At 44.9% G+C, this 13,634-nt stretch overlaps 1 long non-coding RNA gene and 1 other non-coding gene across 2 annotated transcripts in view; both read left to right on the forward strand.

Moving 5' to 3' along the window:
* LOC111528095 overlaps nucleotides 1–12,150 on the forward strand; it is a 29,073-nt gene extending 16,923 nt beyond the window's left edge. The window contains exons 3-5 of the long non-coding RNA XR_003307100.1: nucleotides 292–366; nucleotides 11,532–11,594; nucleotides 12,035–12,150. This is a non-coding gene — a long non-coding RNA (uncharacterized LOC111528095). The remainder of the gene's footprint in view (nucleotides 1–291; nucleotides 367–11,531; nucleotides 11,595–12,034) is intronic.
* LOC111529896 lies at nucleotides 9,031–9,134 on the forward strand. Its single transcript, XR_002727635.1, has one exon. It is a non-coding gene; the product is annotated as a U6 spliceosomal RNA (small nuclear RNA).
* Nucleotides 12,151–13,634: the final 1,484 nt, after the last annotated feature.

Raw genomic sequence — 13,634 nt, forward strand, 5'->3', positions numbered from 1 at the left:
GGGACTACAGGTGTGTGCCACCATGCCCAGTCAATCTTTTTTTTTTTTAAGTAGAGACGAGGTTTCACCATGTTGGCCAGGCTGGTCTCAAATCAAACCTCCTGACCTTGTGATCCACCCGCCTCGGCCTCCCACAGTGCTGGGATTATAGGCATGAGCCACCACGCCCAGCCACAGGTTTCTTGGAAAAGAGCCAAACTGAATGAATTTTAATACTCTGCTCTTATAAAGCATCTCCTTCTGTATTTTTTTCCTCCAATAGACGAAATTAATTCTGTGCTCATTTTACAGCTTCGCAGTCCCCAAAAAGACCATGAAGTCCTGAGAGTAATGAAAAGCTTCCTGACATTGAAGTCACTGTGGAAGGTAAGGGCCAGTCCTTGGCATGTTTCTGTTGATTCTCCAGTTTAATAGTTATGTCAATTCACTAGCTATGTGTTCATACAGATTAAGGTAACCAAACTAGTTGTACATGTGAACAACTGACTTTGATAAAGCTAAACTTCTGAATGTTTTTAATTGAAATTTTGAAAATCATTAACAGAAAATAAATAACATGGATCACATCACAAACTGCACTCAAGAAAATCCCTAAAATGCTTTTTCTGTATTACAACAAATAAGGGTACAGAGGGTCATGTGGAATGTTTCTATGTCTTTTGTCCTCTTTGTTTTTTCTATTCTTTTGAGGAAAGAAAGTTGAGGGGTGGTTTAAAAAGCAGTGCCTGGAATGAAAGTATTTCCTACAGCACCTTCTAGTGTACTTCCTTCTCTCCATTCCCACGGGGTCTGCAGGGTTCTCATCTTTTCATGTTCACAGTATTAAAATACCTCATACAATATCAAAACAGTTTCCAGCCAACCCTCAAATATGGGTATTTCTTCCATCTCATAAATGCCAAAGGAAATAGCTGTGTTAGGGTCATTCTTTTTTTTTTTTGGAGATGAAAGTCTCGCTCTGTCACCCAGGCTGGAATGCAGTGGCGTGATCTCAACTCACTGCAGCCTCTGCCTCCTGGGTTCAAGCAATTCTTCTGCCTCAGCCTCCTGAGTAGCTGGGACTACAGGTGCAAGCTGCGACGTCCAGCTAATTTTTTGTATTTTAGTAGAGACGGGATTTAAGCATGTTGCCCAGTCCAGTCTTGAGCTCCTGAGCTAGGCAGTCTGCCTGCCTTGGCCTCCCAAAGTGCTAGGATTACAGTCATGAGCCACGACGCCTGGCCTAGGATCATTCTTTATGTCCTAGGTGTCAATTTTTTAAATAAGAGTTTGCAGTACTGGTGTTTAGTGGTGCAGTAATTTCCATTTAATCATCTGGCATACTCAGAGAGAGGATACCAGATACTGAGCGTATACCTCACAGAGAGGATACCAGATGACTAAATGGGGACTAGAACAAGTATTTAAACTCTTCATTCATTGATCCTGTTAAAGGAAAGCTTATTTTATAACAAACTCTTGGTTATGAATTAGATGTTTCTCCTATGAAAACTTATAGGCATCTTTTAGCAACTTCATACCAGATTATTTCTGTTCAGAAGTGCCAAGAGTTAAAAATACATTCAAACTTTTACTTTTCTCCTTTTGGAAAAGATCAGAGGATCAGAGATCTGTCCCCTACACAAGGTGCCGTCCTTTCCTGAGGGAGCTCCTGGTAGAGTGTATGAGGTGTTCCTTTTGGTAAAAAGACACACTGCGCGACCAAAGAGACCTGAGCCTGGACCTATAAAGATTTGAACAAGGTGAACAATGACACTATGTAAAACATGTGTCACCATGCCTGGCCTCTGCTAGTCCTATATTCTTAGAGTTCTTTTTTTGGTAGCTAGTCTCTATGCTGTTGCCCTGTTATAATTAATATTTTTTTATTTTAAATTAACACTTTATACTTTTGAGTGGTTTATGTCTCCTGTTTGGACTCTGACAAATATAGAATTGATGCTAGGAAGAGTCCCAGGAGATAGACCCACACAACTGGGATTTGGGCATAGGTTTGGTTATCCAAGGGACAGTGCTGAGCTCCTTGCCAATGGGAAATGGGATGCTGGTGATTTCCAGGAAGTGACCTCACAATGACTCAGGCTACCACCTACTATTGATTGTGATGAAATGCCAGCTGAGGCACACACCTTGGGAGCTAAGTGGCTGCTGCACGTGACTGCTGTGAAGACTGGTGTGGGAAGGGTCCTTTTGGATGCACTTGAGCAGGGGCCCCTAATCCCTGGCCTAATCACAGGCCTGTATTGGGCCACACAGCAGGAGGTGAGCAGTGGGTGGGCGCGTGCAGCTTCATCTGTATTTACAGCCGCTCCCCACATTACCACCTGATCTCTGTCTCCTGTCAGATCAGCGGCAACATTAGATTATCATGTGAACACAAACCCTGTTGTGAACTGTGCATGCGAGGGATCTACCTTGCTCTGTCCTTAGGAGAATCTAATGCCTGATGATCTGTCACTGTCTCCCATCACCCCTATATGGGCCCATCTAGTTGCAGGAAAACAAGCTCAGGACTCCCACTGATTCTACATTATGGTGAGTTATATAATTATTTCATTATATGCTACAATGTAATAATAATAGAAATAAAGTGCACAATAAATGTAATGTGCTTGATATATCCCAAAATTGACCTTCGCTGCCCCTAGTCTGTGAAAAAACTGTCTTCCACAAAACTGGTCCCTCGTCCCTCAAAAACTGAGGGCTGCTGCACTTGAGCACTTACAGAGAGAAAAACAAAAAGCTCAAGTTTTTACCTTTCAGCATAAGTCATGGTCTAAGATCCAGAGAGCTTCCATGATAGACCAAACACAATTCTTTATTTCTTGCATCCACAAGGCTGATATTATTGGAAATCAAACACAAACTTAAATGTGTGGGTTGCTGAATTACAATGACAGTTGAATCAGTTGAATGCACTGTGTCACCAAGGTTCTCAAGAAAATGTTAGGGCACTGATAAGTGAAGAATGGGTTTTTTGTTTGTTTGTTTTGTTTTTTTTGTTTGAGGCAGTCTCCCTGTGTTGCCCAGGCTGGAGCACAGTGGGGTGATCTCGGCTCACTGCAGTCTCAACCTCCCGGGCTCGAGCTATCCTCCCGCCTCAGCCTCCGGGGTAGCTGGGACCACAGGTATAAGCCACCATGCCTAGCTAATTTTTGTGTTTTTTGTAGAAATGTGTTTTCACCACATTGCTCAGGCTGGTCTCAAACTCCTGGGCTCAAGCCATCTGCCCACCTTGGACTTCCCAAGTTTTGAGATTACAGGCAGGAGCCACTGTGCCTGGCCCTATTCTCTTTTACACTGGTTTATTGTGAAGGCCTCCAGTTGTCTTCCTGACTTCTAGGCTTGCTCACTTCATCCTGTTCACAGAAGCCAGAGGAATTCTCCTAAAAGGCAAATTTGGGTCAAAATAGTCCTTGATTAAAACCTGCTGGTGACTGCCCATTGCCTTTAAGACAGAGTCCAAACTGATGGCCACAGGACCTGGTAAGAGCTGGTCTCTGCTCACCTTCCCAGTTTTATCGTGCACCACCCTCCCCATATGCCTACCCTCCAGCCACACGGAATGTCAGTTTCCTTGGGGGACTTTACTGGTCCTTCAGGAAACCCTCTCCCTACCCCCATCATCACTCTTTCACTCTCATCATTGCTCATCTTTAGCCTCAGCTGAGATGTCTCACCCCACTCTCTATGATGCAACAAGAAGCCCCTTGGGAGCGTTTCAGTCCCACTCTGAACTTCTGTCATTGTGCTCATCATAGTCTAGTAAGTGTTGGCCTATGATTCCTAGATTAGTCCATTTTGCATTGCTATAAGGAAATACCTCAGGCTGGGTAATTTATAAAGAAAAAAGATTTATTTGGCTCACAGTCCTGCAGACTATACAAGTAACATGGTGCCAGGCCAGGCACAGTGGCCCACACCTGTAATCCCGGCACTTTGGGATACTGAGACAGGAGAATTGCTTGAGCCCAGAAGTTTGAAACCAGCCTGGGAAACATGGTTAGATCTTGTCTTTAGTAAAAATGAAAAAAAAAAAATAGCCAGGCATGATAGTGCACTGATGCATGCCTGTGGTTTCAGCTACTTGGGAGTCTAAGGTAAAAAGATCTCTTTAGCCCAGGAGGTCAGGGTTGCAGTGAGCCATAATTACACCACTGCTCTCTAGCCTGAGTGTCAGAGTGAGATCCTATCTCAGAAAAAAAAAAAGCATAGTACCAGCATCCACTGGTGAGGACCTCAGGAGGCTTCCTCTCATGGCGGAAGGTGGAGGAGGAGCCGGCATGTCACTTGTTGAGAAGAAGGAGCAAGGGAGAGAGGAGGAGGTGCCAGGCTCTTTAAACAATCGGCTGTCACGTGAACTAGTAGAGGGAGAACTCACTCATTACCATGGGGAGGGCACCAGCCATTCATGAGGGATCTGCCCCCGTGACCCACACACTCCCACCAGGCACTACCTCCAATATTAGGGATTTAATTTCAGTATGAGATTTGGAGGAGACAAGCATTCAAACTCTATCAATTTCCTGCTACCCTGTAAGCTCTGTGAGGGCAGAAACTCTTTTTCTTTTCTTTTTTTCTTTTTTTTTTTTTTTCTGAGACAGAGTTTCACTCTTGTTGCCCAGGCTGGAGTGCAGTGCCGCGACCTCAGCTCACTGCAACCTCCGCCTCCCAGGTTCAAGCGATTCTCCTGCCTCAGCCTCCTGAGTAACTGGGATTGCAGGCATGCACAACCATGGCCCGCTAATTTCTGTACTTTTAGTACAGAGACGGTGTTTCACCATGTTAGTAAGGCTGGTCACGAACTCCTGACCTCAAGTGATTTCACCTGCTTCGGCCTCCCAAAGTGCTGGGATTACAGACATGAGCCACTGCTCCTGGCCAAGGGCAGAAACTCTTATACCTTGTTCACTGCTGTTTCTTGGGCACCTATTATAGTGCCTGGTATGTCGTAGGAGCTCAAGAAGTGTTTATTAGGGCCTGATGTGTTGGCTTAAGCCTGTAATCCCAGCACTTTGGGAGGTGGGGGCCAGAGGATTGCTTGTGCCTAGGAATTCAAGGCCAGCCTGGGAAACAGAGAGAGACCCTGTCTCTAGAAAAAATAATAAACTGGCTGGGCGTGGTGGCTCACGTGTATAATCCCAGCACTTTGGTAGGCTGAGGTATGCAGATCACCTGAGGTCAGGGGTTCAAGACCAGCCTGGCGAACATGGTGAAACCCCGTCTCTACTGAAAATATAAGAATTAGTCAGGCATGGTTGACACACACCTATAATCCCAGCTACTCGGGAGGCTGAGGAAAGGGAATCACTTAAACCCAGGAGGCAGAGGTTGCAGTGAGCCGAGATCATGCCGCTGCACTCCATCTAGCCTGGGTGACAGAGCAAGACTCTGTCTGGAAAAAAAAAAAAGAAAAAGTAATAAACTTAGCTAGGTGTGGTGTTACATGGCTGTAATCTCAACTACTTGGGAGGCTGAGGTGGGAGGATCACTTGAGCCCGGATGATGGAAGCTGCGGTGAACCATAATCACCTCACTGTACCTCAGCCTGTGTGACTCTGTCTCAAAAAAAGTGAGAAAAAAAAAAAAAGAAAAAGAAAAAGAAAAAATATATTTGTTGGGGAAAATAAAAAAGAATGAATGAACAAGCAGAGTGTCAGGAGAGTACTGTGAATGTGGGTCATGTCAGTAGAGTGTAGGGACTTGGGCAGGAGTGGCTGGACTTGAAGAGCAGGTTGGTGGAGACCAGGTCATTCATCCTAAGCATTTTGCCCTGTAGCATGTAGATGAAATATCCCACGTTGCCTGCTGGTGACTGAACTGGGCTTCCTGTTTCTGTATTTGGTTTGACCATCACAGTGTTAAAGAACTGTTGAAGTGAGTACCTTGCAGTTTGCTACAGTTTCCCCCAGTCTCGCACGTTAACTCCGGCCTCCTTGCCTCATGTAGGTTGCCTGACCCGCTGAGATCTGTTTGCTGTTCCTGTAGATGGGTGGGTATGAGGTAATTTAAGGAGGAAGATTTAATATATGAGTTATAGAAAGATAAATAGACTGGGCGCAGTGACTAAAGCCTATAATCCCAGCACTTTGGAAGGCCAAGGCGGAAGGATTGGTTTGACCCAGGAGTTCAAGACCAGTCTGGGCCACATAGTGAGACCCCCTCTCTAAAAAAATTTAAAAATTAGCCAGGCATGGTGGCATGTACCTGTAATCCCAGCTACTCGGGAGAGTGAAGTGGGAGGATAGCTTGAGCTCAGGAGTTCAAAACTGCAGTAAGCGGTGATCTTGCCACTGCACTCCAGTCTGAGTGACAGAGTGAGACCGTATCTCAGAAAAAAAAAAAAAGGCAAGAGAGAGAGAAATAGATCCAGCATTAGTAGGAGTGTGCTTTTGAGTGCTCTTTAGGTGAAAATTTTATTTTAATATTTTTTCTTCTTTAAATTTTTTATAGTCTAGCAAGCCATTTCTTCAACGAGGAGAAATTAATTTCATCCAAAGATCCCTAGGAGCAAGGGCAGACTCAGAAAATCAGAGGCACTGTAGTCAGTTTGAGTAGTTTATATCTTCACACTGCTAAGCTGGCCAGTGCCAGGCTGAGTCCATTCTCTCCCCTTTGATTTCTCAAACACAAAGCACCCTGCTGGAATCTCAAATTAGATCTGCAGTAGATCATCATTAACTCAGCAGCCTGCTATGTTGTGAGTCCTTATGCCAGGAACTGTGCGGGATACAAAATGTAAGAGAAGGCTGGAGTAGAGCATCTCTGGGGGAAACAAGAGCCAGAGATACAGTGGTGCCCCATGGAGACATCCAGCTGGTGTTTGGTAGTGCCTTGTGGAAAGGCTGTACTTTGGCAAGGTCTCCACATCTGCAATGTGGCCTTCAATATTATAGGTCCCCAAACTCCAGGTTTTTACATTCCCTGCATAGGTCAGGGTCGTAGGGAGTGAATCAATCATCCTAGCAGAACTCCCTGGTTTTTAAGGCAGGCATTCCATTTATTAATTGACAAAGGAGGCATATTTCTCCTTTGGTAACCTGATGATTTAGGTCTTTTCCCTAGGGACTCCCTTTCCACATAAATGTTCTTGGAAAACTAAGCAGAGGATGAGGAAAGGCTGTGAACAAGCTTGCTGGTCCCTCCCTGTTCTAAAAAAGAGCATACATCTTCTGTAACCAGAAGACTTTTCACTAGTCAAGGCTGGGCAGACTGGGACGAGAGAGGGAAAGAGAGAGAGAGCTGACTGCAGCTTCCACTTCTGCAGCTTCTACTTCCATCCTCCCACTTCAACCTCCAAAGTAGCTGGGACTATAGGAATGTGCCACCACACCAGCTCATTTTCTAATTTTTCGTAGAGATGCGGTTTCACTATGTTGCCTCACGGAATCCTCCTGCCTTAGTCTCCCAATGAGCTGGGATTATAGGTATGAGCCACCTCACCTGACCTGCGGTGAGTTTTCAACAATGTGATTCCTCTTTTACAGAACCACCTAAGCTGAAGATTCCCTTGAGAACAAGGGCTAGCCTGTGGTTTCATGGCCTTTCTTCCATTTGTGGTTCTTGACAAGTGGAATTTAAGTGACCTCTTATCAAGATGGATAAACCCGGCCGGGTGCGGTGGCTCAAGCCTGTAATCCCAGCACTTTGGGAGGCCGAGACGGGCAGATCACGAGGTCAGGAGATCGAGACCATCCTGGCTAACACGGTGAAACCCCGTCTCTACTAAAAACTACAAAAAACTAGCCGGGCGAGGTGGCGGTGCCTGTAGTCCCTGCTACCCGGGAGGCTGAGGCAGGAGAATGGCGTGAACCCGGGAGGTGGAGCTTGCAGTGAGCTGAGATCTGGCCACAGCGCTCCAGCCTGGGTGACACAGCGAGACTCCATCTCAAAAAAAAAAAAAGGTGGATAAACCCAAGTTTCCCAGTGCTGGAATATAGAAAACGGATGGACAAGTAAGTCCCACTCAGCACCCATAGCCCAGACATGGGAACCTCAATACACCTGGGCCCCAGACATCACCTTTCACTGTGAGTAGCTCAGAGATGACACTTTTGGTTGTTAAATGCCCACTGGCAATATTTTATATAACAGCAAGGGAAGGAATAAATAGTCACCAAAACATTTTCTGTTCCCAATTCCAACATTACTTGGATGAGATGATTATTTTATGAAGAATTTTCATGTGGCACAGTCCTGGCCAAATCTTCAAGTGAACAGAAAAATTCTATTAAAAAATCAACCTTCTAGCTCACTCTGTTTCCCAGACTGGAGTGCAGTGGTGTAAAGGCTCCCTGCAGCCACAACTTCCTGGGCTCAAGCAATCCTCCTGTCTCAGCTTCACAAGTAGCTGGCACTACAGGTGCTTGTCACCACACCTCACTAATTTCCCATTTTTCCTGTATGTAGATTCCACAGGACTGACTTCGAAAAGTTGAGTATGGGTGGATTATGGTGTATATAGAAATCGGGGAGCTGGAACTAATTACCCCATATACCAAGGGACAAATTGTATCTGTTTTTTTTTTTTTTTTGAGATGGAGTCTCGCTCTGTTGCCCCAGGCTGGAGTGCAGTGGCCGGATCTCAGCTCACTGCAAGCTCCGCCTCCCGGGTTTACGCCATTCTCCTGCCTCAGCCTCCCAAGTAGCTGGGACTACAGGCGCCCGCCACCTCGCCCGGCTAGTTTTTTGTATTTTTTAGTAGAGACGGGGTTCACCGTATTAGCCAGGATGGTCTCGATCTCCTGACCTCGTGATCCGCCCGTCTCGGTCTCCCAAAGTGCTGGGATTACAGGCTTGAGCCACCGCGCCCGGCCAATTATATCTGTTTTTATAATTATACTGTGGGATACATTATGTTCTATGATAATGGTAATTTTTAATGATAGTTTTTAATTGAGTGGAATTACCATAAAAATAAAGTAGCAGCTAATATTTACTGAGCTGTTAGTAGGTGCCTGTAAATACAACAGATTTTTAAATTCCCCATAACTCTTCCTTATTCCACGTAACCACTCTCTTAAATTACTCATGCTTGGTTCGGTAGCACATATACTAAAGTTGGAACAATAGAGAGATTGGCATGGCCTCTGTGCAAGAAAGACATGCAAATTTGTGAAGCATTCCATATTTTTTTTAAAAAAGAGAAAAAAATTACTCCCAGATTTTCACTGGGTACATATGAACTTTTGTTTAGGTTGAATTATATCCAAAGATGATATTTCCAGAAGTGAAATTACTGTGAAGGGCGTGAGCATTCTTATTACACTTAATGTAAATTGTCGAGCTTTCAGGCATGGCGGCTGTCTGCCTATAATTTCAACACTTTGGGAGGCTGAGGTGGGGGGAGGATTACTTGAGGCCAGGAGTTGGAGGAGGCAGTATAGGGAGTCATTGTCTATATTATCATTGTCTGCCAAGCTTTACTCTGGAAGGCTTATATACAATTTAAACACCACTAATAGTATAAAAAAAAATTGTCCATTTCAGGCCAGGCGCAGTGGCTCGTGCCTGTAATCCCAGCACTTTGGTAGGCTGAGGTGGGTGGGTCACGAGGTCAAGAGATCAAGACCATCCTGGCCAACACGGTGAAACCTCGTCTCTACTAAAAATACAAAAATTGGCTGAGTGTGGTGGCCTGCGCCTGTAGTCCCAGGTACTTGGGAGGCTGAGGCAGGAGCATTGCTTGAACCCAGGAGGTGGAAGTTGCAGTGAGCCGAGATCACGCCACTGCACTTCAGCCTGGCGATAGAGTGAGATTCCGTCTCGAAAAAAAAGAAAATGCACATTTCATTGCACCTTTGCCAGCACAGGGTATTATAATTTAACAAGTTATTTTTTTGTTTGACTATTTTTAGTAAATAAAAGACCTAATATTACTTTATTTTTATTTGTCATATTTTAATATCTTTCCTTATGTTAGCTTATCAGCTTTATTTCTTCATTGTCCTTTTTTTATTTTTGAGACCAAGTCTCAACCTATCGCCAAGACTCGAGTGTAGTGGCACAGTCTTGACTCACTGCAGCCTTGACCTCCTGGGCTCAGGTGATCCTTCCACCTCAGTTGCTAAGACTGTAGGCACATGCACCCATACCTGGCTAATTTTTTTGATTTTTAGTAGAGATGAGTTCTTGCTATGTTTCCCAGGCTGTTCTGGAATTCCTGGCTTCGAGCGATCCTCCCACTGCCCCCTCCCAAAGTGCTGGTATTATAAGCATGAGCCACCATGCTTGGGCTGTCTGTGTCTTTTCCCTTTATTTATAGAGTTAATGTGTCTTTTACTAATTTGATTATTTTTTAAAATAGTAAATATTTTTAAATAAAGAAGTGAAAATTTTCCTTCACCCTTTAGACACACAATTTTATTTCAGGAAATAATTGCTGTTGCAAAAATGGGCCATATTCTTCAAGATATATACAGGCTAATTGGACATCACTTCACATTTTCATATTTCGTGGACATCTATGCCAATACCTATTGATCTATCTTAGTCCTTTTCATGGTTGCGTATTTTATTATGTAAATGTGTCACAATTTACCAGTCAGCCACTGTAGGCATTGAGGCTCCTTCTAATATTTGCTTTGAGCTCTTTATATAATTAAAAATTAACTCCCTCAGCCAGGTGTGGCAGCTCACACCTGTAACCCCAACACTTTGGACAGCTGAGGTGGAAGAACAGCTTGAGGTTAGGAGATCATCACCAGCCTGGTCAACATAGTGACACTTTGTTTCTATTAAAATTTTTTTAAAAATGAGCTGGACATTGCAGTGCACCCCTGTAGTCCCAGCTACATGGGAGGCTGAGACTGGAGGATCACTCGAGCCTAGGAGGTTGAGGCTGTAGTCAGCTATGATCACACCACTTCACTCCAGCTTTGGTAACAGAGTAAGACTGTGTTTCTTAAATAAAATAAAAATTAGGTGGGAAGATTGCTGTAGTCCTGGAGGTAGAGGCTGCAGTGAGCTGTGATCATACCACTGCAGTCCAGCCCATGCAATACAGCAAACCCTTTTTCAAAGAATAAAATAAAATAAGATAAAAATTAACCCTTGGCCGGGCGTGGCGGCTCAAGCCTGTAATCCCAGCACTTTGGGAGGCCAAGACAGGCGGATCACGAGGTCAGAAGATCAAGACCATCCTGGCTAACACGGTGAAACCCCGTCTCTACTAAAAAAAATACAAAAAACTAGCTAGGCGAAGTGGCGGGCGCCTGTCATCCCAGCTACTCGGGAGGCTGAGGCAGGAGAATGGCGTAAACCTGGGAGGCGGAGCTTGCAGTGAGCTGAGACCCGGCCACTGCACTCCAGCCTGGGTGACAGAGCGAGACTCTGTCTCAAAAAAAAAAAAAAAAAAAAATTAACCCTTTATCATATTTCCCACTAACACCGTCCCGCCTACGTTTTTCCTAGAAGCCCTTGAATTTTGTTTTCTTTTTACGTACCGTTTAAAACTTTTAATTACTAATGACTTTCTGTTTCATTCCTCCTTTTTTTTTTCTTTTTAAAGAATGTCTTTTTGTCACTTCCAGCTGAATCTACCATGAAAGATTTCAGAGTCCAGGAAGAGACTGACTGAGCAACATCCTATTCAGGTACAAAAAGACTTGGACTATAACTAAAAAATGATCAAATAAGAGTGCATGCATCAAGTGCATGGAAAGTACTTCTGGAGTGTGAGAGAAGCTTCCAGTTAAGGTGACATTGAAGCCGGGTCCTGAAAGATGAGCAAGACTTGTATGAGAGTGGGGAGGGAAGGGGGAGGTGGAGGGATGGGATGGAGTGAGCTGCTCAGGCAGGGAAACCAGCACTGTAAAGACCTGAACAATGAAGATGGCACATTTTGTTCAGGGAATGGTGAATTAAGTGTGGAGGAAATGCTTTGGAGACACAGTAATTTGCTTGTATGGAATTTTGCCCGAGAGATCTCATTACAGTTTCTAATCTTTTGATGTTATCATGCATCACTGTCCTTGTCAAATAGTTTGGAATAGGTGTGGTGATCACAGTAACATCAAGCATAATATTTCGTTAGTTCTCAGAAATAGAGAAGAAGATGTGATGATGGAAGAAGAGGTCAGAGAGGGAGATTTGAAGATGTTGCAGTTCTGGCCTTCAAGATGGAGTCGGGGCCATCTTCAAGGTGAGTCAAGGAATGGGGTGGCTTCTAGAAGCTGGAAAAGGCAAGGGAATACATTTTCTCTAGAGCCTCCAGAAGCAATGCAGCCCCTCTTACACCTTGACTTTAGCCTTAATAGGCCTAGTTTGGGCTTCTGGTTCCCAGAACTATAATAGGGTAGATTTGTGGTGTTTTAAGGCACTAAATGTAGGGTAGTTTGTTGCAGCAACAAGAAGAAATGAACATGAACCAGGGGCAGTTGCTCACACCTGTAATCTCAGCACTTTGGGAGGCTGAGATGGGAGCATCACTTGAGCCCAGGAATTTAAGACAAGCCTGGGCAACATAGTGAGACTTCTTACTGAAAAAAAAAAAAAAAAGAGTAGCCAGATGTTGTGGCATGCACTTGTAGTCTCAGCTCCTAGGGAGGCTGAAGTGGGAGGATTGTTTTAAGTCTGGGAGGTTGAGGTTACTGTGAGCTGTGATTGAGCCACTATACTCCAGCCTGGGCAATAGAGCAAGACCCTCTTTCAAGAAAGAAAGAAAGAGAAAAGAGAAAGAAAAAAAGAGGGAGGGAAGGAAGGAAGGAGGGAGGGAGGGAGGAAAGAGGGAAGGGAAGGGAGGGGAGGGGAAGGGAAGGGAAGAGGAAGGAAGGAGGGGGGGGGGGAGGGGGGAGGGGGGGGGGGAGGGAGGGAGGGAGGATAAATAGAGTGGTGAGGGTTGACCTCGTAAGTGAAAATTGAGGAAAAGCTTGAAGCAGGTGATGGAGCTGGCCAAGGTGCTGAGGGAAGAGCACTGTAGGCTGAATCAACAGGATAAATGCATTAGGAAACTCCCTGGTGAGTCCGAGGCTCTGGAAGGAGGCCAGTGCAGCAGAGAGAGAGAGAGAGGGAGAGAAGTAAGGGAGGAGGCCAGAGTTGCTGGGCAGTGATCAGTATAGATTGTGTAAGCCGTGGGAATCTATTGCTGAGGCTTTGACTTTTACTCTGACTGAAATGGGAACTGCAGGAGTGTTCTGAGTAGGGAAGCGACATGATCTGTCTCCTGATTTAAAAGCAACCCCTGGCTGCTGAGTTGAGAAAGACTGTGGGAAGATTTGGGTAGAAGCATGGGGGCCAAGCTGTGGCAGCATCCAGGTGGGAGATGATAGTGGTCCTGACCAGGGTCATGGCCGTGGTGAGAGATGGTCAGAACCTGGATAGATGTTGAAGTCAGCCAATAGGATTTCCTGAGAGACTGGATGTGGGCTGTGAGATAAGGCAGGAGTCAAGGTTGAGCTTGATTCTAATTGAATTATTAAGTAATTTTTAAAAACACTGCTTCCTTTCCCAATCCTACCAAGTAAAGGATGCTAGATGAAAGAAATCTCAAGTCAGACCAGGTGCAGTGGCTCACACCTATAGTTCCGACAGTTTGAGAGGCAGAGATGGGAGTGTGTGTTTTAAGGCCTAGGAGTTTGAGAGCAGCCTGGGCAACATAGCAAGACCTCCTCTCTACAAAAATAAAGAAATTTAAT

This window comes from Piliocolobus tephrosceles, chromosome 8 (genome assembly GCF_002776525.5).
Source record: "Piliocolobus tephrosceles isolate RC106 chromosome 8, ASM277652v3, whole genome shotgun sequence".
Taxonomy (NCBI): Eukaryota; Metazoa; Chordata; class Mammalia; order Primates; family Cercopithecidae; genus Piliocolobus; species Piliocolobus tephrosceles.